Below are 26,604 nucleotides of genomic sequence, written 5' to 3' on the forward strand. Positions count from 1 at the left end.
TTCCTATATCTAGGACGATGGTTAGGAGCAGCCTCTAGAGGAAGAGGAGGCTTACTTTTCATTCTACGTGAATGACAAGGAGGGGGATTTTGTTCTTTCATGTTGGGTGGTAAATTTTATTAACACAAAAAGAAATAAATAAAAAAGAGGGTAATCTAGGCATAAAGGATTACCAAGCGACCATGAACTTCAATATACACCTTAGTGAACCAAGGACATAACATACGACATCCAATCTCCCCGAATGTTGTGTTTAGTGTATCACGACATACAAGGTGGTATACTCTATTACATATGTATGGATAGAAACCTATTGGGGACTCCCAAAATATACGCGACAGTACGTGGTAGTGCAGTCCATAGCAATGTTGTCTAATGTGTAACTGTTCGATGACAGTGTTCCCAAATACTTTACGCGCATGGAGCATCACCAATATACCCGCAGGTACATGGAGTATTGTCCTATGCACTCACATACGTGGAACAGGATTTCACCCCCAAGATGCAATGTTGGAAAACAACGACAACTCCTATGTTTAACGACACCAGAACACGTCTCTAGCCTAGACCTCTAATTTTTTATGTTAATGTTACAAATTCTTCTTAGGTTAATTCAATAAATTTTACTTTTTATCTTTGATTATGTTTTAGTTTTAGGTCTCACCACGAATTTCACCTGAATATGCTAAGATGCAAATATAGCATGAGAAAATATAAATTATTTCTCTTTCAATGAAAACCTAGCTAGGGAAGTGAAGAAACAATCAAGATGCAACACACAATATGCAACAAACAAGATGCAAGATGTAATTTCCTTTTCAATGCAACCATTCCTATACTAATGCACATACAAAACCCTAAATGTTGATGCAATTTTTTTCTTTTCACCACACTTAATTTTCAAAATGGAGAAAACTAAGATGCAAAATGTTCAATTATCGAATCAATTACACTTTCCAGAATGAGGACTACAACAACAATTCATCCAAGCGATCAACAATCAAACTAAAATAGTTTGCAAGCAACCAAGTGATAAGAACAAATAAAAATCAAAACCAATTCTTAACAAAGGAAAACAACAAAAATGCAAACCAAATGGAGGATTTAGAGAGAGACAAGCCATTGAAGACTCAGGGAAGTTTAGCTAGAAGTAGGCTAACCAAAGGTAGGCTCAATAACCAAGGAAAAATTCATACAAAAATGGGGGCCGACGCTGGTGCAGAAGAGGCACCAGTACAATGCAATGTTGGTGTAGAGTGGGCCAGGGTGAGGTGCAATGATCTATCAAAGGTACAAGGGGTGAATTAGGCCTAGGAAAGAGGTTTCTGACACAAAAATTGCAAAAAATATTCAATGAAATCACTTCCTAGGTTTGTTCTTGGTTTTATGACACAACAAAGGTCTGTCAAGGAGGTAAACAAACACAATGGACAAGGATACCATCAAGGGAATGATCTGTTCCCCATTATGGTTGCCACTTTTTAACACTTACGATTGCAAACAAAAGTATCTCCCCTAGGTCGGTGGCTAACTTTGAACAACAAAGAGACAAGGAACACAATGTTTTTCCTTAAAGTAAATAGATGATGGAGTGAGGCCTACCTAGAATCCTTTGCACGCTTCTCTCTTTCTTCAGCTTGGAAGCTCCAATTCTAGCTTCGATTGCAAAAATTAGAACCTTCACAGTCAGATAACACAAGCCAAGAAACTGTGAGATCTATGCAGTATCATCTAAGTACTCCATTCAATACATTAGCATGGTATTGCAATAAGTGAAATAACATCACATATAGGAAAACAATAAATTCTTTCCATTACTATAAATGGAAGGAGATTACAACTGTAAGTATTAGTTGATCTTGTAGAAGAGCTCCTCCAAGTTGTTGACTTGTACTTTCCTTGTCACAATATGCACTTCCAATCACCCTAAATGCATGGAATGATGATCACTCACTACAACAACATAAGGGCAGAGTCACTCTCCAAAATCCAACCCCCAACCACATAGAAGGCTGGGAATATATAGAGAAGTATGGTAAGTTGGAAGTTCTTATCCAATTACGAATCTAGGGTAAGAGATCCACCTTTGATGGAGGGATAGGATTAAAGGATAAGTGGTGAAAACTCCAATGTAGGGAAGGATAGGATCCTAATGTTTTATCCAAGGTAAGTAGTTGTAACAAGTTCTGGAAACTCCTAGAAGGGGAAGCTTTCAGAATCCCGATCGTTCTCCTAGATTTCTAGAACCGACACAAGTGCAAATGGGAGCAACATGTTGGTGATGCAGGCCATAGTGGAGAAACCTATTGGTGATCGCACCCAAGTGGGCTTATAGGGAGTGTTGGTCCTCAAATTGACTTAGATGATGTAGTTTAGGGCTCAAACTCTAGGAAATTAAAGGTACATGCTTAGGGCTTTGTGCAAGATGGTGACAAGGAGGAATAGGATGTTGATTGATCCCATTAGGAGGCTCACTGATTATATGTCACAAAATGGCCTATAACACCACTACATCATGGTTACCCAGGAAATGGAAAAGACAAGGTTATACATCACTGTCAATACAGGAAAATCCCATGCCAATGACAACAAACATAAACAATAAACCAATCCACATACCATGCATTAAATTCCAACATGCTAAATCACACATGCACACTGTTACTTGCAAATACACAATTATTTTTTTCCCTTCCTTGTTATTGTCCAAAATTCTCTTTCGCTCACTTGCTTATTCCTTGCTTGATTGCTTGAGTCCTCCTTGTTTCCAAGTGCTTGTTCTCTCTCTCTTTCTCTTCTCTTCTCTAAGTGAATGCTAGAATGTCCAAGAGTGTGTGTGAGTTTTCTCTTTTCCTTTTCTTTTCTTTTTCCTTTACTTTTCCTTCATTTTCCTTTGCATACATATTCTTATCCCTTCGTCTTCTTTTTCTCCTATATTCCTTTATTTCTTGTATTAAATTATCAGTTATTTCATTTTTCCTTTTCCAATGTCAATGCCAATTTCCATAGCAAATAATAATCCATAATTGATTCCCAACACAATGGTTTTACCCTCCATTTATGTTGGAATACATGTCCCATGACCTTGGTTTTATTTTATTTGCATGGAAACTTAACCCAGGGTTGTTACAAAAGGTATGAAAATGAAAAGAGAGCAAAAGGAGGAGTATTGTGCTCACAGGGGGAGTAGCATAGAAATTGACAGAAGAAATTGCAAAGGAGCACCCCATTTGCCATTGATGTCAAAGGGGGAGAAAAAAAAAAGGAGCATTATTGTAGGGGGAGTTGCCATCAATAACAAAAGGGGTAAATTGTTGGACAATATTTTTCATTGATGTCAAAGCTCTAAATATTGGATGTGAAACAGATGATATAACTATTTGACATGGATTGGAGAGCTTGTGAACCAAATGGTTAAAAGGAGAGTCAATGTTGGGGTTGTCATCACTTGAGATCTTTTAAAGGTTTAATAGGTTCTATGAAGAGGGGCTTGCAATTTCGTAACTAAACATAGTGGACTACCCAAACATTTTGAAAATAAGAGGCCTAACCATTTTGACCATAAGGAAAATGAACAACAAGGTACAAACATGCCTTGTCGATTGGACCATCACTAGTTTTCTAATCTTTCTTGAAGAAAATTATCAATGCTACTTTCATATGGCACAAAAGGTTTCCATACATCAGAAAATATTGCCTTTATCATGTTTATTAAACTCTAGAAAAAATAAGAAGTCAGACATTCTATGGAATCTTGAGTCCCAATGTGCCATTCCTATGGCTTCCAGCCGAATGCTACCAAAAAAAAAATTAAATTTTATGCATAGGTCCATCGATCCTATCTAACTCCTATCCAAGCCATGTTTATTCATCATGATGTTTCATGAGTGGTCAAACTACTATAAGTTGACCTAATCATTCCTCCATTTGGATCATCCGTTTCCTCAAGCAAGTACAGAAGCAATTCAATGATCCGAGGTCAAAAACTAGTCCAAGGTCTCAAGAAAAGATTTGAAAAAGCTTGAATTTAGTGAAGGAAAAACTTAGAAAGAATTATTCTTTGGTTTCTAGTTATGATTCCTAATTTGTGGATCCGTGAATAAAAAATCAACCATTACAAGTGGATGTTTGAAACCTTCTCTTACTGGATTCGTTTTCTATAGTAAGAAGAAACTTGCGACCTTCTTGCTTTGACACTAAAGAGAATAGTTTAGCCCTGTGACCAAAACTTTGACGCTTTGTGGCTTAGTCCCGAACAAGCCTAAATAAAGCAGAAATATTCCATAATTGGATGTCATGGGAGAAGTCCAAGGACTGGAAGCCGCACCAGAAAAGGTACCAAATAATGACTGATAGCCAAGCGGAATGGATGAGCCACAATATAAATGAGCTTATGGTGATGTTACAAACATGGATGATGATGCAACATTTGATGTCTCAACCATAGTGGTGGACACTGGCTGGGAGTTTGAATTAGTTCCAGTCATGGTTAACAATCCCAATGAATATTGTTGTGAGAAATTCGTGGGTAAGCCCAAAGAATCAAGTAAAGGAGTTTGTGTCTGAGGTTGAGGAGGTGGAAGAGGCTCAGTTTGATAAAAATGAATGCCTTCCCAATGAACATGAATAGAAGGGAAAGGTTCTTCTTGAGGGATCTCTTCAATACTCAGAAGCCCGTATGGAAGAGGTTCATTGTCAAGCCCAAGACATATTGGTTATGTCTGAGACAAAGGAAGAGAGGAGGAAGGTCCCAAAGACTTAGGTAAATATCGCTGAGGCTCCTCAGGTTCAATAACCTCAGGAAGCAAAGTTTCTAACTAAGGGAGATTAGATTTAATGACCTTAGGTACCAAATTTTCAAGGACTTCTATTTCAATTGTGTTAGTGTCACCAACATGAACAAATGTGATCTCAAGTTTGGAACTCAAAGGAATAGATGATTCTGGCTGATCAATATTGGGTTGAGGGCCAAAAGTAGTTCCCCATGTTCCTAATTCAGTAGTTTTCATTTGCCTATGTCTAGGATGATGGTTAGGAGTAGCCTCTGGAGGAAGTGGAGGCTTACTTTTCATTCTACGTGAACGACAGGGAGGGGGATTTTGTTCTTCCATGTTGGGCGGTAAATTTTGTTAACACAAAAAATAAATAAATAAAAAAGAGGGTAATCTAGGCATAAAGGATTACCAAGCAACCATGAACTTCAATATACACCTTGGTGAACCAAGGACTTAACATACGACATGCAGTCTCCCCTAATGTTGTGTTTGGTGTATCACGACATACAAGGTGGCATACTCGGTTACCTATGTATGGATAGCAACCTATTGGGGACTCTCAAAATATATGCAATAGTACGTGGTAGTGCAGTCCATACCAATGTTGTCTAATGCGTAACCGTTCGATGATGTGTTCCCAAATACTTTACGCGAGTGGAGCGTTACTAACATACCCATAGGTACGTGGAGTACTATCCTATGCACTCACATATGTGGAACATGATTTCACCTACGAGATGCAACACTGGAAAACAATGACAACTCCTACATTTAACGATGCCAGAACACATCTCTAGCCTAGACCTCTAATTTTTTCGTTAATGTTACAAATTCTCCTTAGGTTAATTCAATAAATTTTACTTTTTATCTTTGATTATGTTTTAGTTTTAGGGCTCACCATGAATGTCACCTGAATATGCTAAGATGCAAATCTAGCATGAGAAAATATAAATTATTTCTCTTTCAATGAAAATCTAGCTAGGGAAGTGAAGAAACAATCAAGATGCAGCTTACAATATGCAACAAACAAGATGCAAGATGTACTTTCCTTTTCAAAGCAATCGTTCCTATACTAATGCACATACAAAACCCTAAATGTTGATGCAATTTTTTCTTTTCACCACACTTAATTTCCAAAATGGAGAAAACTAAGATGCAAAATGTTCAATTATCGATTCAATTACACTTTCCAGAAAGAGGACTACAACAACAATTCATCCAAGCGATCAACAATCAAATTAAATTAGTTTGCAAGCGATCAAGTGATAAGAACAAATAAAAATCAAAACCAATTCTTAACAAAGGAAAACAACACAAATTCAAACCAAATGGAGGATTTAGAGAGACCACAAGCCAATGAAGACTCAGGGAAGTTTAGCTGGAAGTAGGCTAACCAAACGTAGGCTCAAGAACCAAGGAAAAATTCATACAAAAATGGGGGCCAACGCTGGCGCAGAAGAGGCACCAATACAATGCAATGCTGGTGTAGAGTGGGCCAGGGTGAGGTGCAATGATCTGTCAAAGGTACAAGGGGTGCGTTGGGCCTAGGAAAGAGGTTTCCGACACAAAAATTGCAAAAAATATTCAATGAAATCACTTCCTTGGTTTGTTCTCGGTTGTATGACACAAAAAAGGTCTGTCAAGGAGGTAAACAAACACAATGGACAAGGATACCATCAAGGGAATGATATGTTCCCCATTATGGTCGCCAATTTTTTATACGAGATTTTTTATTGCAAACAAAAGTATCTCCCCTAGATTGGTGGCTAACCTAGAACAACAAAGAGACAAGGAAAACAATGTTTTTCCTTAAAGTAAATAGATGATGGAGTGAGGCCTACTTGGAATCCTTCGCACGCTTCGCTCCTTCTTCAGCTTGGAAGCTCCAATTCCAGCTCTGATTTCCAAAATTAGAACCTGCACAGTCAGATAACACAAGCCAAGAAACTACGAGATCTATGCAATATCATCTAAGTACTCCATTCAATAGATCAACATGGTATTGCAATAAATGAAATAACATCACATATAGTAAAACAATGAATTCTTTGCATTACTATAAATGAAAAGAGATTACAACTGTAAGTAGTATTTGATCTTGTAGAAGAGCTCCTCTAAGTTGTTGACTTTTCCTTTCCTTGTCACAATATGCACCTCCAATCACCCTAAATGCATGGAATGATGATCACTCACTACAACAACATAAGGGCAGAATCACTCTCCAAAATCCAACCCCCAACCACATAGAAGGTTGGGAATATATAGAGAACTATAGTAAGTTGGAAGTTCTTATCCAATTACAAATCTAGGGTAAGAGATCCACCTTTGATGGAGGGATAGGATCAAAGGATAAGTGGTGAAAACTCCAATGTAGGGATGGATAGGATCCGAATGTTTTATCCAAGGTAAGTAGTTGTAACAAGTTTTGGAAACTCCTAGAAGGGGAAGCTTCCAGAATCCCGATCATTCTCTTGGATTTCTAGAACCAACACCGATGCAAAGGGGAAAAACATGTTGGTGATGCAAGCCATAGTGGAGAAACCTACTAGTGAATGCACCCCAATAGGCTTATAGGGAGTGTTGGTCCTCAAATTGACTTAGATGATGCAGTCTAGGGCTCAAAATATGGGAAATTAAAGGTACATGCTTAGGGCTTTGTGCAAGATGGTGATAAGGAGGAATAGGATGTTGATTGATCCCATTAGGAGACTCACTGATTATATGTCACAAAATGGCCTATAACACCACTACATCATGGTTACCCAGGAAATGGAAAAGGCAAGGTTATACATCACTGTCAATCCAGGAAAATCCCATGCCAATGACAACAAACATAAACAATAAACAAATCCACATACCATGTATTAAATCCCAATATGCTAAATCACACATGCACACAGTTACTTGCAAATACACAATTATTTTTTCCCCTTACTTGTTATTGTCCAAAATTCTCTTTCGCTCGCTTTCTTATTCCTTTCTTGATTGCTTGAGTCCTCCTTGTTTCCAAGTGCTTGTTCTCTCTCTCTTGCTCTTCTCTTCTCTAAGTGAATTCTAGAATGTCCAAGAGTGTGTGTGAGTTTTCTCTTTTCATTTTCTTTTCATTTTCCTTACTTTTCCTTCATTTTCCTTTGAATACATATTATTATCCCTTCATCTTCTTTTTCTCATATATTCCTTTATTTCTTGTATTAAATTGTCATTTATTTCCTTTTTCCTTTTCAGATGTCAATGGCAATTTCCATAGCCAATAATAAACCATAAGTGATTCCCAATGCAATGGTTTTCCCGTCCATTTATCTTGGAATACATGTCCCATGACCTTGGTTTTATTTTATTTGCATGGAAACTTAACCCAGGGTTGTTACAAAAGCTATGAAAATTAAAAGAGAGAAAAAGGAGGAGTATTGTGCTCACAGGGGGAGTAGCATAGAAATTGACAGAAGAAATTGCAAAGGAGCACCCCATTTTCCATTGATGTCAAAGGGGGAGAAAAATTAAGAAAGGAGCATTATTGTAGGGGGAGTTGCCATCAATAACAAAAGGGGGAAATTGTTTGACAATATATGTCATTGATGTGAAAGCTCTAAATATTGGATGTGAAACAGATGATATAACTATTTGACATGGATTGGAGAGCTTGTGAACCAAATGGTTAAAAGGAGAGTCAATGTTGGGGTTGCCAGCACTTGAGATCTTTTGAAGGTTTAATAGGTTCTATGAAGAGGGGCTTGCAATTTGGTCACTAAACATAGTGGAATACCCAAACATTTTGAAAATAAGAGGCCTAACCATTTTTGCTATAAGGAAAATTAACAACAAGGGACAAACATGCCTTGTCAATTAGACCATCACTAGCTTTCTAATCTTTCTTGAAGAAAATTCTCAGCTACTTTCATATGGCACAAAAGGTTTCCATACATCAAAAAATGTTGCCTTTATCATGTTTATTAAACTCTAGAAAAAATAGGAACTCAGACATTCTATGGAATATTGAGTCCCAATCTACCATTCCTATGGCTTCTAGCCGAATGCTGCCAAAAAAAATATTAAATTTTATGCATAGGTCCATCGACCCTATCTAAATCCTTCTATCCAAGACATGTTTATTCATCATGATGTTTCATGAGTGGTCAAACTACTATAAATTTACATAATCATTCCTCCATTTGGATCATCCATTTCGTCAAGCAAGTACAGAAGCAATTCAATGATCCGAGGTCAAAAACTAGTCCAAGGTCTTAAGAAAAGATTTGAAAAAGCTTGAATTTAGTGAAGGACAAACTTAGAAAGAATTATTCTTTGGTTTCTAGTTATGATTCCTAATTTGTGGATCCGTGAAGAAAAAATCAACCATTATAAGTGGATGTTTGAAACCTTCTCTTGCTAGATTCATTTTCTATAGTAAGAAGAAACTTGCGACCTTCTTGCTTTTATACTAAAGAGAATAGTTTAGCCCTGTGACCAAAACTTTGACGCTTTGTGGCTTACTCCCGAAAAAGCCTAAATAAAGCACAAATATACTTGAACAATAATTGGACCTGTAGATAGGAGAAATCTAATTATGGTGCGTTTAATTCTTGTATAGTGAGTGACTTTGGTCATTTTTTGCAAAAGTTGAAGGGGATGAGATGATGAAGGAGAAACGACCAAAAGAATCGGGCTAGGGTTTCAAACGGAACCTGTAGACTACTCCACGCCTATGGCTGCCTGACTATGCCGCTGCACTCTCCGCCCTCCCATACTCCAGCCTCGTTTACTCTCACACAGCTCTCGTTTGAGGCCATCACGCTCTCTCCTCCTTTCTTACCACTTGGATTTTTACCCTTACCCTCCTCCTCAACAAACCCCCGCCTGTTACCCGGTCACTACAGCGACAGGAGACCTTGGTTTCTAAAGGCAGCTGGCGCAGAAATATAGTGACAGTTATGGAGGACCTAGTCAACTACTCGAAAGACCCACTAGCAGGTACCTCCATCTGGACTTCTCCCCAGGTTAACCCAGCAAGCAGTTTCCATTACCTCTGTGAATTCACCGACACCGTTTCCTCGCTTCCCTCGATCTCAGGGCCCTCGCTCTTGGTGGATACACTCTCAGAGGCCTCCCCCTCCATCCTTGACCTCACAGCCCAGCCATTGTCCTCTTCTACCCTAAATTTCATTAATGAAACCATAGATCCCAATCTGGGCATCTCCTCTGAGGGTATCTCATCTTTCCCTTCCTCCGCCGGCTCCCGTGTCCTCTCTACAACGACCAACAACGATCCTACCGCCTCTGATTTAGGGCTACCTGTGCCGGCCTCATCGACCCCCCCTTCTGGTAATATCACTGAAATCCCACCCATCTTGGGGGTTTTTCCCACTAATCTTCCCTTGGGTGACCCTGCACTTGAGACTACCCTTCCCGAGAAACCCATCAGAACTCCATACCTGATGAAGGAACCTGGAAAGTAAAGAAGCAAAGGGTCCTAAGACCAAAAGCTTTGGAGGTTTTCTTGAGTTTGGGCGAGGATTTCCAGTGGAGTGAGGCGATGGACACAACCAAGCGAGTACTGGTTGGAAGAGTCAGGGGCCATTTTTACAGCAGTACCAGATTGAAGCACTGGGCCACAGAGGTTTGGGGACATCATCTAGCCGAACCACCAGTGTTCAAACTTTTGTTAAAGGATGATTCGCGCTTTGTTTTGCCAGGTCAGAGCATACCAACTGGGTTCTTTTAGCAGTTTGGCATATTGAACAAGCCCCGGTCCTCCTTCGGAGATGGACACTTGTTTTCGACCCAGAAAGAGAACAGCTTGGAGCTATTCCACTCTGGGTTAGACTACCCGGCCTACCTCTTCAGTTCTAGTCAGAAGACATCTTAGGCATATCGAGAACTCTCTGGACACTTATCTGGAGTATGACAAGACTTACCTCTCGACAGGAAGAATAGTGTATGCAAGAATTCTGGTACACATTGACACCAGTGATGGGCTTCAGGAATATATCACAATCCAATGGAGGAACTTCTCTCGAAGGCAGAACATGGACTACAAAGGGGTTCCATTCAGATGTAGGAGATGCCATAAGGTTGGGAATCTCTTCAAGGTCTGCCCTCTCAACAAAAACAAGGATAGGGGAGAAGCTGGGAGGACAATTCCCCCAAAGACAGACCAGGATCAGGGGGAGCAGCCCCATAACAAGGATGGTGGGATTCAAAGTGATCCACCTCAATCAGACATGTCTCTCTCATAGGGGACCCTGAAGAAACGTGGTAGGCCTCCGCTTCGACCTCCCTCCCCTCCTCTCACCAAGGCAAGAGCGGCTGTTGGGTCGGTGGTTTCTTTGGGTAAGCGACCAATCTCTCCTTCTCCCTCTGGTAATCATGACATTGATGGGTTAAATGATTTTCTGGTAGATTGTTTTTTAAAATAAATTGTAAACCCTCCCTTACAATCCCCTCTGGTCGTCCCCTCTCCCTCATCATTTCTCGACTCCTCTGGAGCCATCCCAACACCCCCTTCCCCCCCCCCCAATTCACTCTTATTCTTGTCGCTAGTCCTCCTTCCCCTTCGCACCAGACCTGATCAAAGGCTAAGAAGAAGATAATAACCCAAGATTATATCGGCCTTGATCCCTCTTTAACCCCCTTTCCTCCCAAGCTTCCGTGGGGTCGACCCTCCTCCCTCTCAAAGGCTCAATTTCGAGCCGGAGGCGAAATTTCCTTGGGAAAGAAATCAACCATTCATGGGGCACTTAGAGCTTTGAACCCCTCATCTGACCCCCCCCCTCATGAAGATTGCCTCCTTCAATTGCAGAGGGTTGGCTAGACCTGAAAAAAAAAAAAAAAAAAAAACTAGCCCTCCACAGACTGTTTCATACCTCTCCCGTTGATATCATCCTTCTCCAAGAAACTCTGGGTCCTGCTGACACCATTACTCACCTCCTCGAGGCCATGTTCCCTAGATGGAAATTCATAGGAATAGATGCTAATGGAAGATCAGGAGGCCTTGCCCTGGGATACAACTCCCGCACCTTAAATCTCTGTAACTGTTGGGGAGGTCTTGGGCACATAGGGGTAGACCTCTTCTCAACTGATTTGGGCTTGGAGTTTCGAGTCATTAATGTTTATGGGCCTTGCCAACAAAGGCCTACCTTCTGGGACCATCTCCTTGGTTCAGAAGTTTTTCAGAATGATTATTTAATTATGGGAGGGGACTTAAACTTCTCCATAGGACACTCTAAGTCATGGGGGCATCATGCACAACAGGACCCCTTATCTGCCTATTTTGAGAATCTGATGGACTCCCATAATCTATTGGACATCCCCTCTGCCAAGCTCATGCCTACCTGGAGGAACAATAGGGTCGGAGAGGACTGTCTTGCTCGAAGACTTGATCGTTTCCTTATTAAGGAAGGACTTTTGACCTTGGGTCTTCTCCACAGACAATGGGTGGGATCAGGAGGAGTCTCTGATCACCTACCTATCTTCATGGAAATCAGTGGGGGTCCTTGAAAGCCCAAGGGACCTTACAAGTTCAACTCCTCTTGGCTAAAAGACCCCACTTATAATCAGATGATCAAGGAATACTGGAGGGCGCATCCCCCAGGTGCGGGTGGGAACATATCAGAGGGTTTCACTCACAACCTCATGGAGCTAAAGAAACTATCAAAAGCCTGGGCACACAACAAGAGAATAAAAGATGATCAATCTCTATTGAATGCTGAGAAGGAAATCGCTGAGATTGAAAAAGACCTAGTAGGGGCATACAGAGTGAATGATCAGAGAAATAGACTCACGAAGCTATATACCACCAAAAGGAAAATTCTTAAGGATCGTGAGGAAGTTTGGTGACTGAGAAGTAGAGCGACCTAGCTGCTTGAGGGCGATGACAACATGAAGTTCTATCACAAGTTTGAAAATCGCAGGAAAACCATCAACACCATCTGGAAACTCTCGAATGAGCAAGGCCACACTGTCAATACTTTCCCTTAGTTGGCTTCCTTAGCAAACTCACACTTTAAACAGACCTACAGGGCCCCCCCTGATGCTAATCTAGTCGAAATTATACAAGTAGCCCAATTATTCCCTCGATTTGTGGATCAGGAGGTAGGCATGGAACTAACAATGGAGATTACTATCGAGGAATTAGAAGCCACGATCAAATGGTTTAAGAAGGACAAAAGCCCAAGACCGGATGGCGGGGTGATTGAGTTTTACTTAGCTTTTTTTTATACTCTGGGAGAGGACCTTCTAAAAGTCATTGAACACTTCAAAACTAGTGGAAAGATTCTTGAATCCTTCACCTCCACTTTCATCGCCCTCATTCAAAAATCTGACAACCCTTCCACCTTTGATGACTACAGACCTATATCTTTATGTAACTGCATCTATAAGATCATGGCAAAGATTATTGCAAACCAGATGCAGCCCATATTATCCAAGTACATTTCGCCGAAGAAATTTTCCTTTCTACAAGATCGACAAATTCATGAAGCAATAGGAATTGCCCAAGAGGTGCTACACTCTCTGCACTCCAAGAAAATCAAAGGTATGGTCCTAAAGGTAGACCTCTCAAAAGCTTTTGATAGAGCAAACTGGTTATATATTAGAATGCTCTTAACCCACCTGGGATTCCCCTTTGAATTCATAAAATGGATCATGAGCTGCATCACTAACATACCTTTCAATGTGCTGATCAACGGGGCAACTTCCCCTTTTTTTTATTCTGAAAGAGGTCTTCGACAGGGGTGCCCCCTATCCCCTTTGTTGTTCCTACTTATAATGGAAGGTCTCAGCAGGTTGGTTAAATAAGAATTCAGAAGAGGTAGACTAAAGGGAATAAAAATCACAGATGATTGCATCTTGACACATCTATTATTTGTGGACGATGTGTTAAGAAACTTACTAATAAGATCTTATTAGCATTGGCCAAAACCCTGGCCAATATGACCAAGTGAGCCTTCACCACTCACCTCCATGTCTTGCATTACAATGAAGTCCTTCCAGCCTTTTATAAGCTCCATTACATATAATACCACGAGAAGAATACTACGGGTGCACAATACCATGTGCCCCAAAACCATCACTGTTTAACCTCATCAACTTTGACTCTATCCCAAGTCAAGTTTACCTAACAATTCCCCCCCTTAAACTTGACCTGGGGTTCCTTGACTAACTCCAACCAAACCTGCTAAGTGAGACAATCTCGCTCACTCTAGCTCTTACCCCCCTTAGAGTTTTTACCTGGGGTATTGTTAACCCGACATCCCCCTATCACCTAGGTCTAACCCAGACTTTACCAGTGATCACCGAGGGGTACACATGCCTTACCAGGTCTTACAGTAGTATGCCCATTTACATGCAATAATTTTGATTTCATTAAAAAAAAATGTTTATTGTTGTTGTGATTCCGATCCATCCTCTCTCAATTTGATTTGCTCAAAAACTTCTATCAAACCACTCCAACTGCGAGCCCTCGTATATTCCAGCACCGGTATATATCAAAAATGTATTGCGATCCCTAGTAGTTACAGCACTATCTTCCGTACATTCTCCTCGAGGTTCTTCCACCATTATTTTCCAGACCCAAATCTGTAAAAGGCTGCATTGATCTCATCAAGCCCTATAAACCTTTGGCATCAAAGAATCCCTTTGAGGCCAATATCTGGCTCTGATACCAGTTGTTAAGAAACTTACTAATAAGATCTTATTAGCATTGGCCAAAACCCTGGCCAATCCAACCAAGTGAGCCTTCACCACTCACCTCGAGGTCTTGCATTACAATGAAGTCCTTCCAGCCTTTTATAAGCTCCATTACATATAATACCACAGGCAAAATACTACGGGTGCACAATACCATGTGCCCCAAAACCATCACTATTTAACCTCGTCAACTTTGACTCTATCCCGAGTCAAGTTTACCTAACACAATGTTCTTCTTTTCCTCAATGGAAGCATTGGAGACTTAACAAACATGAGGAACACAATTGCATTATTCCAAACAACCACGGGTATGATTGTCAATTGCAACAAGTTGACCCTCATAGAGACTAGATGTTACCCCCATGAAATCCATTTGCACTGCAAAGATTCCAATACACTCTTCTCAGGTTGAAGGATGTTCTTAGATATTTGGGCCACAAGATGAAACCTCTGGGGTGCAAGATTGCAGATTGGATCTAGCTAATCTCCAAAATGGAGAAAAGATTAGACATTTGGTACCACAAATACCTTTCCAAGGTAGGTAGACTCACACTCATTAAAGTTGTCCTGGAGGCCACCTCGGTTTACTGGATGTCACTGGCTTGGATCCCTAGGGGTATTCTATCTAGAATTTAGGCTTTATGCTGCAGATTCCTTTGGAAAGGAAAACAAACAGGAAGAATATTCGCATGGGTAAAGTGGGAGGCCCTAACTTTGCCCAAGAAATGGGGCAGATAGGGCATTAAGAGATTAGAAGACTTCTCCTTAGCTTTGGCGGCAAAACTAGGATGGCATCTTCTTATAAAAAACAACTTATGGACCAGGGTAGCCTGTTCAAAATATATTGCCCCCTCAAATCTGATGGATTGGATAAGTCAACCACAGAGATTACAATCAAGGGTCTCCATTATATGGAAGGTGGTAACAAATTCACTTAACATCATTAGGGACGACATTACATGGAAAATTCAGTCTGGAATGAAAGTAAGGATTGGTTGGGATCCTTGGATTGGATGCGGAAACTTACATAGGCTGCCAAACGACCTCTGATCTTTCCTTAGGGACAGAAACATTACCCATATTGGTCATATAGCAGACGTGGAGCGCTCCACCCCTTTTCAGCAAGCTTGGAAATCGGCCCAGAGATTAAACATTCCCCATCAATGGACTCAACAATGGAATACCTTCATCAGGGCCCTCACTGAGGCACATATCAGGATTGGTGAGGATGAAGATGAAGTTGTCTGGGCACTCTCAAAAGCAGGAAGATACACACCAAAGGAGGGATATCTAGTACTAGTTGATGATCATCGCCCATAAGTCCTAGAATCATGGTGGAAACATCTATGGAAGCTAAAATCCCCCCCCCAGGAGAAAACTTCTCATGTGCACCATTCTAAAGTAAAAAATCCCCACTGGAGATAACCTGCTTAAGCGAGCTCATCATGCCCCTTCTGGGGTCACCTATGTAAATGCAACAATGAATCTTCCACTCATCTTTTTATTGAATGTTTGGCTGCCCAAGAACTTTGGCTTTCAATCTCATCAGTGATTTCTTTCCCGACAAGGTGGAAAGGCGCTTCTGTAAAGGAAGCTTGGTCGAATTGGTGGACAAGCGCCCACCCACAAAAAAATCAGAAATTTTCCTTTACTTATTTGTTGGGGACTGTGGATAACCCAAAACAACCTCATCTTCCAAAACTCCTAGCCGCATTGGCCCTCCATTACTTCTTGTATCATCTCTGACTATTCCATCATGCCTGATGATGAGGAAAAGCCCCGAACCAGAACCATCATTCTCGAATCCATAGACCATTCAAATCCATGGGCTTATTTTGATGGGTCTGCCCAAGAGGACAGATGCAGGGGAGGAGCCATACTAAACCTCTCTGTCTCTCATTCCCTCCACATACAGATGGGTTTAGGGGGAGGTACGAATAATTTTGCAAAACTATCCTCTGCAAAATTCCTCATCCAACATACTTTACAAATCCAATGCTGAGACCTTAAACTCTTTGGTGACTCAAAAATAGTTTGTGATTGGATAAACAAAAAATCTAGATGCTCAACATACACTCTGTTACACATTCTGGAAGAGACCCACCGTCTTATTACTGCTTTTGACTCATTTACATGTCATCACATTTTCAGGGAGCGAAATGCAGACGCTGACAGATTATCCAAAGAAGTTTCACATAGGCCATCCGGCACTTGGATGATCCAAGAACACAAAGGGAAATTTCTACCAATAATACCACCGACCCTTTATGGACATAGATGCTACAACAAGCTCTCAGGGAGCTTAGATCATGGTTTTTTTGTTTACCACTTGTAAATATCCATATGTTTTATTTATATTTCAGTTTTTTCAGCAAGAACTATGGACAGATTATATAACTACCAGCCATTCTATGCTACTCTTCTTTTTTGACAAAAACAATATGATGATCATTTCAGAAATGGATGCCTCCCTGTGTGGAAGAAAGGCATCAATTTTTTTGGATTTCTTTTTGAAACTGACAGGCACTGCCTCATATAGCATATGCTCATGCATATACAACATGTAATTTTTATATATCGATGAAAATTACGTTTTTTCCAAAGGGGAAAAAATAATTGGACCTGTAAAGAAAATCTTGGTAGATCTCTGGGGTTACTAGAGCATATTTTGACTTGGAAGAAGCAATGTTTCTTGGACATATAGATCAGTCTTGTGGAGCGGACCTGTTTTATCCTTGTATCAATTTTTGAGGGAATTTTGAAGATTCCTTGAAACAAAGATTTGAAAACCTTGAAGCCATAGCAGTGGAAGAGTCTTTTGTGCAATATTGGAAGTAGACTTTAGCAAACCTATTTGATTTGGGTGCAGACCTATTTGAACAAACATTTTTACCTATGAGCAATCTACTATTTTTCCTCTTGTAGAACAAATCAGTTACACTTTTAAGTAGGTTTTGAGTATGTATTTTGAAGTACATTGTAGATATTGTAGAAGACAACTTGAAGTAGACATGAAGAGAATTGGAGACACTTTCTATGCATTGTTGATGTAGACCTCAAACATCCTTGGAACATATTTGAAGGAAAACTTGAAGATATAGTGAATAAAATTTGAGAAGTTTTGGAAGACATTTTGTAGAAATGGATTTGAAGTATTTGGATCTTTGAAGCATCACTAAATTTTTGGAAGGGATATCATTCAAGAGTAGTTGAAGAAGCTTTTGGAAGTTTTGAAACCGTATTGAGGCCACCTTGAAGAATTGAAGTGAATTAAGAGGGTTGGAGCCCTTGAGGATTGGAGTCCTTGCACAAGGTTTGAGCATAAATTTGTTGAGAAGATTGCAGTCCTCAAGTACACAAAGATGAAGCTTGGATTTGTTGTACAGGCCAGAGACTAATTTGTAATTGAAGATTGGAACTTCATCTAGGGTTGGAGCCATGAAGGAATTATATGTTTTTATTGTACAAATTGGAACTTGAGTTTTATCATAGGATTGGAGTCCTCGTCATTTTTATTATTAAAATTATTCTTTCACTGTACATCTTTTGTTCTAATGTAATTAATGGTTTTAACTGGCATAATTTAACAATTGAAAAGAAATATTGATTCATCCCCTCCTCTCAGTATTTCCAATGTACAGGGGATATACCTGGTATAATATTTCGTGGACATAGTGATCATTGATCTCTAGAGACCACGAATGACATAGAAAAAAAAAAAAAAAATCCTTGATGGAGGTATTAAATGATAGCAAGGAGGTGGAAGAGGATTTGATGGCCTTCACCCTAGGTAGTTTCACACGAAGATGTGCCAATGAGTCCAATGTTCCAATTTCTTTAGTCTCGGACAACCCACTCACCACCCCACATGGATCTTTAACTAGATTTTGCTCGTGTTACCTTGGCCTCTAGAAGATTTGGTAGAGAGATCCCTGTCATGTTCACTAGTTTGATATTATTATCCATTATGTTTCCCTCTTCACAGTTGTTTCTCCCACTCCTTATGAACTTATTTAGCATATCTCCCCTATTCACATCTATCTTCAGTGCTTTCCTCCTGCCCTCATCAAATCTCGTTGTTCGTAGGTCATATTTCATGTCCAATGCAGATGACCTGCTTCCATGCATAAAAGGTTTAGACATTTTCATCTCACTGCATTTTCTTTTCCCTTCATAATTGTGGCTATTAAACATTGCATGACTCTTCCTTCCCACAACAACTACGACTCATCAGTGTACTCATTGACATAGAATTGGTGAAGAACATGGTATGCAAGGGGCTCGTGAGCTCGGTATCACACAAAGGCATCGAATCATCACTTTTATGCTCACACTCTCCCCAAGGTCCAAACATTACAAGGTTGAAGCCAAAGTCAAGCAAGAAAGAAATAGTACTTTTGATGTAAAAGTTTTGGACGTTCTAGCAACTTGGATTCTCGACATTGGGAACTATAGGAGTAAGAAAAATAATTACCTATATACAATGACCTGTATTGGCAGCGGGAAACTGTTTTGGAAAAGGTGATGTTGGATCTTAGGGATATTAAGGACCAAATTTTGACCAAAATGGATGATGTGGGGTTGTTGATAATGGACATTGAAGGTAACCTAGCTCAACTTGAAATTGGTTCACCTTCAAGCCTAGCATATGCTCTGCATAGCAAGGACATTGCTTAGCCCATTTAGGTGCACACCGCATTATCCTCCTAATTTTCATGTTTCAATCATTATTAGTTTGCTTATTATGTCTATGAATTTGCATAATCATTTTGTTTGTTTGTGATGGGTTTCACATCTACGGTAAGGAAGTTGGCTCTTATATTATGCATTCTTATCGTAACTTTGTTTGGTTCATAGTTGTGGAGCGCAAGGTTAGTTTGATTGGATGGGGTTTTACCTTTTTTATGCCATGTGCATAAGGGATGCTTAATTGATTTATTAATATTATATATTTGAATTGTTTTATGTATGTTTTTATCTAAGAATATGTGTTTTCCTTCAAAAGGTTGTAGGGTCAAAACTAGAGGGGGTAGAGTTTGTATATGATTAATTAATATTGGCATGTTGTGGTAAGGCTAAACAAAATTGCGTCCCTCTTGGGTGAGTACTTGATCATTGATGAGAGTGTCTTTAGCAGTGTCCACCCAAGTCACAAATTCATGCTAGTTGTGTCTTTAGAAGTCACCACCCAAGTCACAAATTCATGCTAGTGTTAGCTTGTGGAATGTGGGACCAACTACAAATTTAGAGTATTAATAAAGATGGTTAATAACCATAGGTTATATGGAAAATGATCATACGGCGGTTAATGGATTGATTGCTAATGTGTTAAGGATAAAGATGTAGTTTGACTGTTCTACATTTTGGAGGTATTTTAACCATATTTTCCAATTAAATTTGCCGAAAATATGATAGGAATTTGTTGGAATCACAAATTTGATGTGTAAATTCTGTACAATCCAAGTGCCCCACGAGATTCTCAGGTTCTATATCCATTTATGCATTCAAAAATAAATTTTAGACAACTAAAAGAAAATGATCCTATGAAAATTTGTTTCATTGGATTTCACCCAAAAACTCCAAAACTTAAAATAGTTGGACAATGCCAAGGATAAATAGGTTATAGAGATTAAGGGATTAGGTTTAATGACTCAATATGTTTAATATAGTCAATCATGGTAAATGGCCAACCATGATTAATATGGTCAATAAAAAAGAAGATGGTCAACCATCATCAATATGGTCAATGATGGTCAATCATTCTCAATGTGTTTGATATGTCCAACCATAGTCAATATGATTTAAGGGTTAGCGAGTTATCAAGTTAGTTCATTTGGATGTTTGTGGGTTAATAACAATAAAAATAATAATGATAATGTAATTTAAAGATCACAACCAACCTAGACACCAATTGGTGTATGAGATCCCTCTTGTTTGTGGGGCATACTAAGGTCTATGAAGGTGTACCTACACTCTCTAGATTTGAACTAGTGATCTCTTAAGAAGAAATACATCTTAACCATTAGGCCCACAGAATTAGGGGATTATTGCTTAGTGGGTCAAGTGGGTATTAACATGGAGGATAGTGGAGTTAGTGGGGCTTGAGAGATCATAGAAATCCTAGCCTATGCTCCACATGGCAAGGATGTTTCTTAGCCCATTGAAGTGGACACCACATTATCCTTTTAATTTTCATGTTTCAATCATTCTTAGTTTTCTCATGATGTCTAAGATTTTGCATAATCATTTTGTTTGTTTGTGATGAGTTTCACATCTATGATAAGGAAGTTGGCTATTATATCATGTGTTCTTATCATAACTTCATCTGGTCCATGGTGTGGAGTGCAAGGTTAGTTTGATTGGATGGGGTTTTACCTTTTTTATGCCATGTGCATAAGGGATGCTTAATTGGTTTATTAATATTATATATCTGAAATTTTTTATGCATGCTTTTATCTATGAATATGTGTTTTCCTTCAAAAGGTTGTAGGTTCAAAACTAGAGGGGGTAGAGGTTGTATATGATTATTTAATATTGACATGTTGTGATTAGGCTTGAAAAACATGTGTCCCTCTTGGCTGAGTATTTGATCATTGATGAGAGTGTCCTTAGAAGTCGCCATACAAGTCACAAATTCATATTGGTCATGTCTTTAGAAGTCGCCACACAAGTCACAAATTCATGCTAGTGTTAGCTAGCTGAATGTGGGACCAACTAAAAATTTAGAGTATTAATAAAGATGGCTAATAACAATAGGTTATATGGACAATGATCATATGGTGGTTAATGGGTTGATTGCTAATGTTTTAATCACTGTGCTACATTTTGGAGGTTTTTTTGACCATATTTTCATATTAAATTTTCCCAAAATATTATAGGAATCCCAAGTTTGATTTGTAAACTCTGCACAATCCAAGTGCCCCAAGGGTCTTTCAAGGTTCTAAATCCATTTATGCATTCAAAATATATTTTAGACAACTAAAAGCAAATGATCCGATGAAAAATTTGTTTCATTGGATTCCAGCGAAAAACTCCAAAACTTAAAATAGTTACACAATGCCAAGGATAAATAGGTTATAGAAATTAAGAGATTAGATTTAATGACTCAATTGGTTTAATACGGTCAATCATGGTAAATTTAATTGATATGAGAAACCATAATTAATATGGTTAATGAAAAAGAAGATGGTCAACCATCATCAATATGGTCAATGATGGCCAATCATTCTCAATGTGTTTGATATGTCCAACCATGGTTAATATGAGTTAAGGGTTAGGGGGTTATCAAGTTAGTTTACTTGGTGGTTGGTGGGTTAATAAAAATAAAAATAAAAATGATAATCTAATCTAAATATCACAACCAATCTAGACACCAATTGGTGTATGAAATCCCTCTTGTTTGTGGGGTCTGCTAAGGTCTATGAAAGTGTACACACCCAATGCCCTCTAGATTTGAACTAGTGATCCCTTAAGAAGAAATACATCTTCTTAACTATTAGGCCCACAAATTATTAGGGGATTATTGCTTAGTGGGTCAAGTGGGTATTAACTTGGAGGATAGTGGAGTTAGTGAATTTGGAGCTTAAGGGGTTTGAGAGCTCATAGTTAGCTAGTTACTATGTTAGTGGCCAAGTAGTTGGAGTGTATGGGTGATTTGTGGAGTTGTGAGCTAGGTTTTTAGGGGCTATGGTTCATCAGTTAACAAGATTAGTGAGGTATGAGGTTATTGGGTTTATGGGATTAGAAGTTTGTTGGTTGATGCATTCACAAAGTCACTTTATAGTCCATCCAATTAATATAGTCAAAATAGATAATCATTATCATATGCTCAACCATACTTAATAAAGTCAACATGGAAAAGAGTTGCCATTATTGTCAAACCATGGTCAATAATTGTTGTTTCATTTTCAATAGATTAGTGTGCTGAAAGGTTTGTTGATTATGACATTAGTAGGTTACTACGTTAATGGCTAGAAAGTTGGTGGGAAAACTGTTATGAATTAGTGTTAATGGGTTAGGATTTAGTAGGCTAATGAGGTTGTAAGTTAAAGATTTGGAGAGTGAATGTGCTCAATGTGATTAGTTATGATCAATGTGGTGATTATTAGGTTAACTACTACAAATTAGTTGATAATGAGTTAGTAAAATTAGTAAATTAAAAAGTAGCATTAATAGGTAATTTCATTTTAAAAAATTAACCATAATCGATAGATGATTCTATTAAATATTAGAAAATTAATTGGTTAAGTACAGGTGATTAGGTAGAATTAACTTATTTAGAATAAAAGAGAATACTATGTTTATGATTTGAGATTATTCCAATTCTAAAGTTCATATTTTTTAGATAGGGAAATTAATATATAAGCAAATTTATTTAGCAAAATGGTCCATTTTACAATAAGATGGTTGACCCATAAATTTTTTATGCATGGTTAATTAGATAAATGTGTGGATTGATGAGACATTCTTCTTATTGCAATAATTTATTTTTTTGTTGTTTTTTGTTGCAATGTTTTTTTGTTATATATATGTTGTTTTTTGTTGTAATGTTTTTTTGGTTATATGTATGAAGTTTTAGCTATATCAACTACATCAATAATATTTTTAATATAGTTGTACTAGTTTTAATGAAATTAAACAAATTCACATTCAATTTGGAAATGGCATACATTAAATTTGAATTTGGAAACCTTGGCTTGGTCCAAACATAAATGGCTCTGTTTCTGAAAACCTGCCCACTCCGCAAAAAGTAGGCTATCAATGGTGAATAGGAGAGCATATCGCTGGGAAAAATTGAATGTTGGTGGGACTAGTAATACCCATTTTCTTCTTACCGGCCAACCCAGCCCATTCCCAGGGAGTTATGAGCAAATCCTAGCCCATTCCCAGGGAGTTATAAGCAAATCCTATAGCCTGTACAGATATACTCTTTAAAAAAATCATTTAGCAATACCCATTCTTCTTACCTACCAATCCAACCCCTTGGCTTATAAACAAATCCTAGATAACCTGTACAGATATACTCCTTAAAAAATCATTTTACCCAGGGCCATCTAGCCTTACTCTCAGTCAATGAACTCAAAGGCAGGGACTGAACTGCAAGCAGACTTATCAAAAGTTATTTAACCAGGGCCAATAAGCCTTGCTGTAAGTTCATGACCAAGTGCATGTTGTTAGGGAAAAAACATGGTAGGTTTGAACTGGTCAAACTACTCAACAGAAGTGCATGTCGTTAGCATAAAACCTTGGTAGGTCTGAACTGGTCCAACTTGTAAAGTAGTCTTGATAAGGATCAGGAAGTGTTATTTGGTCCAGATGAGGGAAGGGGTATTCTAGACCTTCCAGACTGAAATTAAAGAATGGCTTTTGCTCCTCTGGTGAAGAAGTTTCCAATCTTAAGCTGCTCTGAACTTCTTCTTTCTCTGAAATGGGGTCTGATGATGATGATGGCTTGGAACTGCTGGAATCAGGATGCAATCCTGACAATAAGTCTATTGAATCGTAATTTATCCATTGGTGGTTGATGGAGGAGGAAATTGGGTTGAATTCTGTATTCTGCACTGGAGCTTTGGGGGTACCGGCACTGGAAGGGGTGATTATCTTTTGGAAGAAGTCCAGGTTCGGCGAACTGATATTAGTATTCATGGGCAGAGCACGAGGGGAAACCCCGTTGTGGCTTGTTGGAGATGGTCCCATTTTGTTCAAAAGGTCAGAAGATGGACTGTTCTGTTCAATACCCCTATGCTCGATTGAAGTTGAGGAGGGTTGATTCACCATCTCCTTTTCATCGATGGCCTCCATTGGTACATCCATGGAGCTTTCATTCTGCTCTAGTGCTAACTTCTCAGCACTTGTCTTTTTGTTGTAAATTCGACAGAGAACCCAATCATCCAGCTGCATCAAGAAGAATACATTCAATCAGTATTTACTATACACACAGGAAATCACAGGAGGTCATGAAAAGTACAGAATTCAATCCCAAAATTAATCTTTCATTCTCTAATTAGTTTCAAAATTCTAAGGCTCAGGGCAGGAAACACAATTCTCCCAGATTTTGGGCTTCAGAGAACTGATAAAGAGCACCATAATTTTTCTATTAAAAATGCAAATTCAAGCATTTCACTGTGAATATCTCTAATTGGGGAGCCAATTTGTCAACTTCAATATGCCAATTCCAGTCCAATCCAAAAATTTCACTGTCAATATCTTCAATTTGGAATCAAGCATTCAACCCAAATATCTTTAATATTTATTGCTAATACCCATATGTGCATACAATGAGGTCAACTTCAATATGCTAATTCCACTCAAAAAGAAATTCACAATCAATATCTTCAATTTTGGAATCAAGCATTCAACCCAAATATCTTTATTGTTAATACCCATATGTCCATAAAATGAGCATATGGTGAATATAAACATACTGTGGAACAAAATTCAAAGATAAAAGATTTGTCAGGGTTGAATGATTGCTTACAATATTACACACAATAATCACAATGACAAAAGCAAAACAATATAAACTAAAATCAGTGTCTCCCCAAACTGTCCTCTGATAATCCAAACTGCCCACTGAAAATCCAACAAAGAGGAGATATAACTACTTACTCTTAAGCTGCCTTTCTTTCTTGCAGGCCTGCTAACATCAGCAAGACGGTATTCATGCATGATCCAATTGGTCTTTGAGCCTTTGGGTGCTTTTCCAGCATAGAAGACAAGAGCCTTCTTGATGCCCACTCGCTTCTTTCCTCCTTTGGCACTGATGGGTTTATCAGCGCCTGTAGCTTTCCAATATCCAGTACCAGCAGCCCTGTTGGGCCTAGACCCATTTGGGTACTTTCTATCCCGGGGGTGAAGAAGTACCACTCCTTCTCTCCGAACAGGGCTTTCTCTGTAAACCAAAAAGAAAAGAGCAATCTCTTTAGTAAGCCCTGAATTTCATTTGCATACCTGATCTAGAATCTGTTCAGAAATATGGGTAATAAGGGCTAGGACGGGAAAACAAAGAAACATACCTGGAAGCTGCCATGGATCATATTTGTAGAGGTCCACATCTGCTATTATGGGAACAGGCAGCGACTGCGAGGCCCCTTTCTTGCACAGGTAATGCACCAACAGCTCTTCATCTGTAGGGCAGAATCTGAATCCCGGAGGCAACTCTAACTCCGCTTCTGCATTTCTTCGGCCCATGTTTATGCTTACGCCTATGTTTTCTTCTGAAGTCTCTCAAGTCTCTTGACCCTCTGATCTGCTGCTGCTGCTGCTTCTGCTATCTAAACTTTGTAAAGATTATCCCCTGCCTCGTTTTTTATAGAGCTCTTCCAGTCTGCCTTGTGGCGCAAGCAATCTCTTCTTCTGCGAAGGAACCAAATTTGGGGCCGCGTCTCTTCTCGCCCAAGTACGATGAATCTCGATGAGCGCTGGCATTGATGGACTACAGAGCCGGTGTGTGGGGGCGGTGGACACCCACAGGTTGCAGATAAACCTCACACATCAACCCCATTCATAAGAAAAGGTTTACGAAAAATCCAAAAAAGGGATTGAAATAAATGGATGAGTCAAATATGTACGCTTGTGAGCGACAAAAAAACCACCGCCATCAGCTCAAATTCACCCTCGTGCAGAATGAACCAGCCACTATCCAAAATCCATCACTGCACAGTGCTGGTATCTACCGGATTACGATGACCCGGCGCATAACACGTGTCCATACGGCCCTACTGTGTCCATGCCTGGCGACTTCAAATCTCTGTACCAAAATTTCCATTCAGCCATGGAAATTATGTCAATTTCTGTTAATTTTGTTTAAAGTTTGGTATATTTATTGAAATTATATGTTTGAATTTTGGTAGATATTGATTGAAATTATAAGTTGGAGTGACATAGGTTTTTTGGGTCATTATTAAAATTAAAATAATATAATCAGTATAATTTACCTATCATAAAATTTTATAAAATTATTTTAAATACTAAATTTATATAATTAAAAATCCATTTTAAATAACTAAAAATTATAATTGACATGAAATTATGACATTTTTTTTTTATGAAAATTGGAATGGATAAACCAGTTTTTTTTTTTTTAAATGAAAATTGGAATGGATAAACCAAAAAATTGACATGAATTCAGCACAAATTTATAGTA

At 38.9% G+C, this 26,604-nt stretch overlaps 1 pseudogene across 1 annotated transcript; it reads right to left on the reverse strand.

Moving 5' to 3' along the window:
* Positions 1-23,155: 23,155 nt before the first annotated feature.
* LOC149165673 (uncharacterized) lies at positions 23,156-25,822 on the reverse strand (annotated as a pseudogene). The gene is made up of 3 exons (XR_016260769.1): positions 25,475-25,822; positions 25,068-25,350; positions 23,156-24,353 (listed from the first exon to the last, which is right to left on the reverse strand). The product of XR_016260769.1 is annotated as an uncharacterized LOC149165673 (transcript).
* Positions 25,823-26,604: the final 782 nt, after the last annotated feature.

This window comes from Pinus tabuliformis, chromosome 5_1 (genome assembly GCF_031772625.1).
Source record: "Pinus tabuliformis cultivar Carrire ecotype Pingquan chromosome 5_1, CPIR1, whole genome shotgun sequence".
NCBI lineage: Eukaryota > Viridiplantae > Streptophyta > Pinopsida > Pinales > Pinaceae > Pinus > Pinus tabuliformis.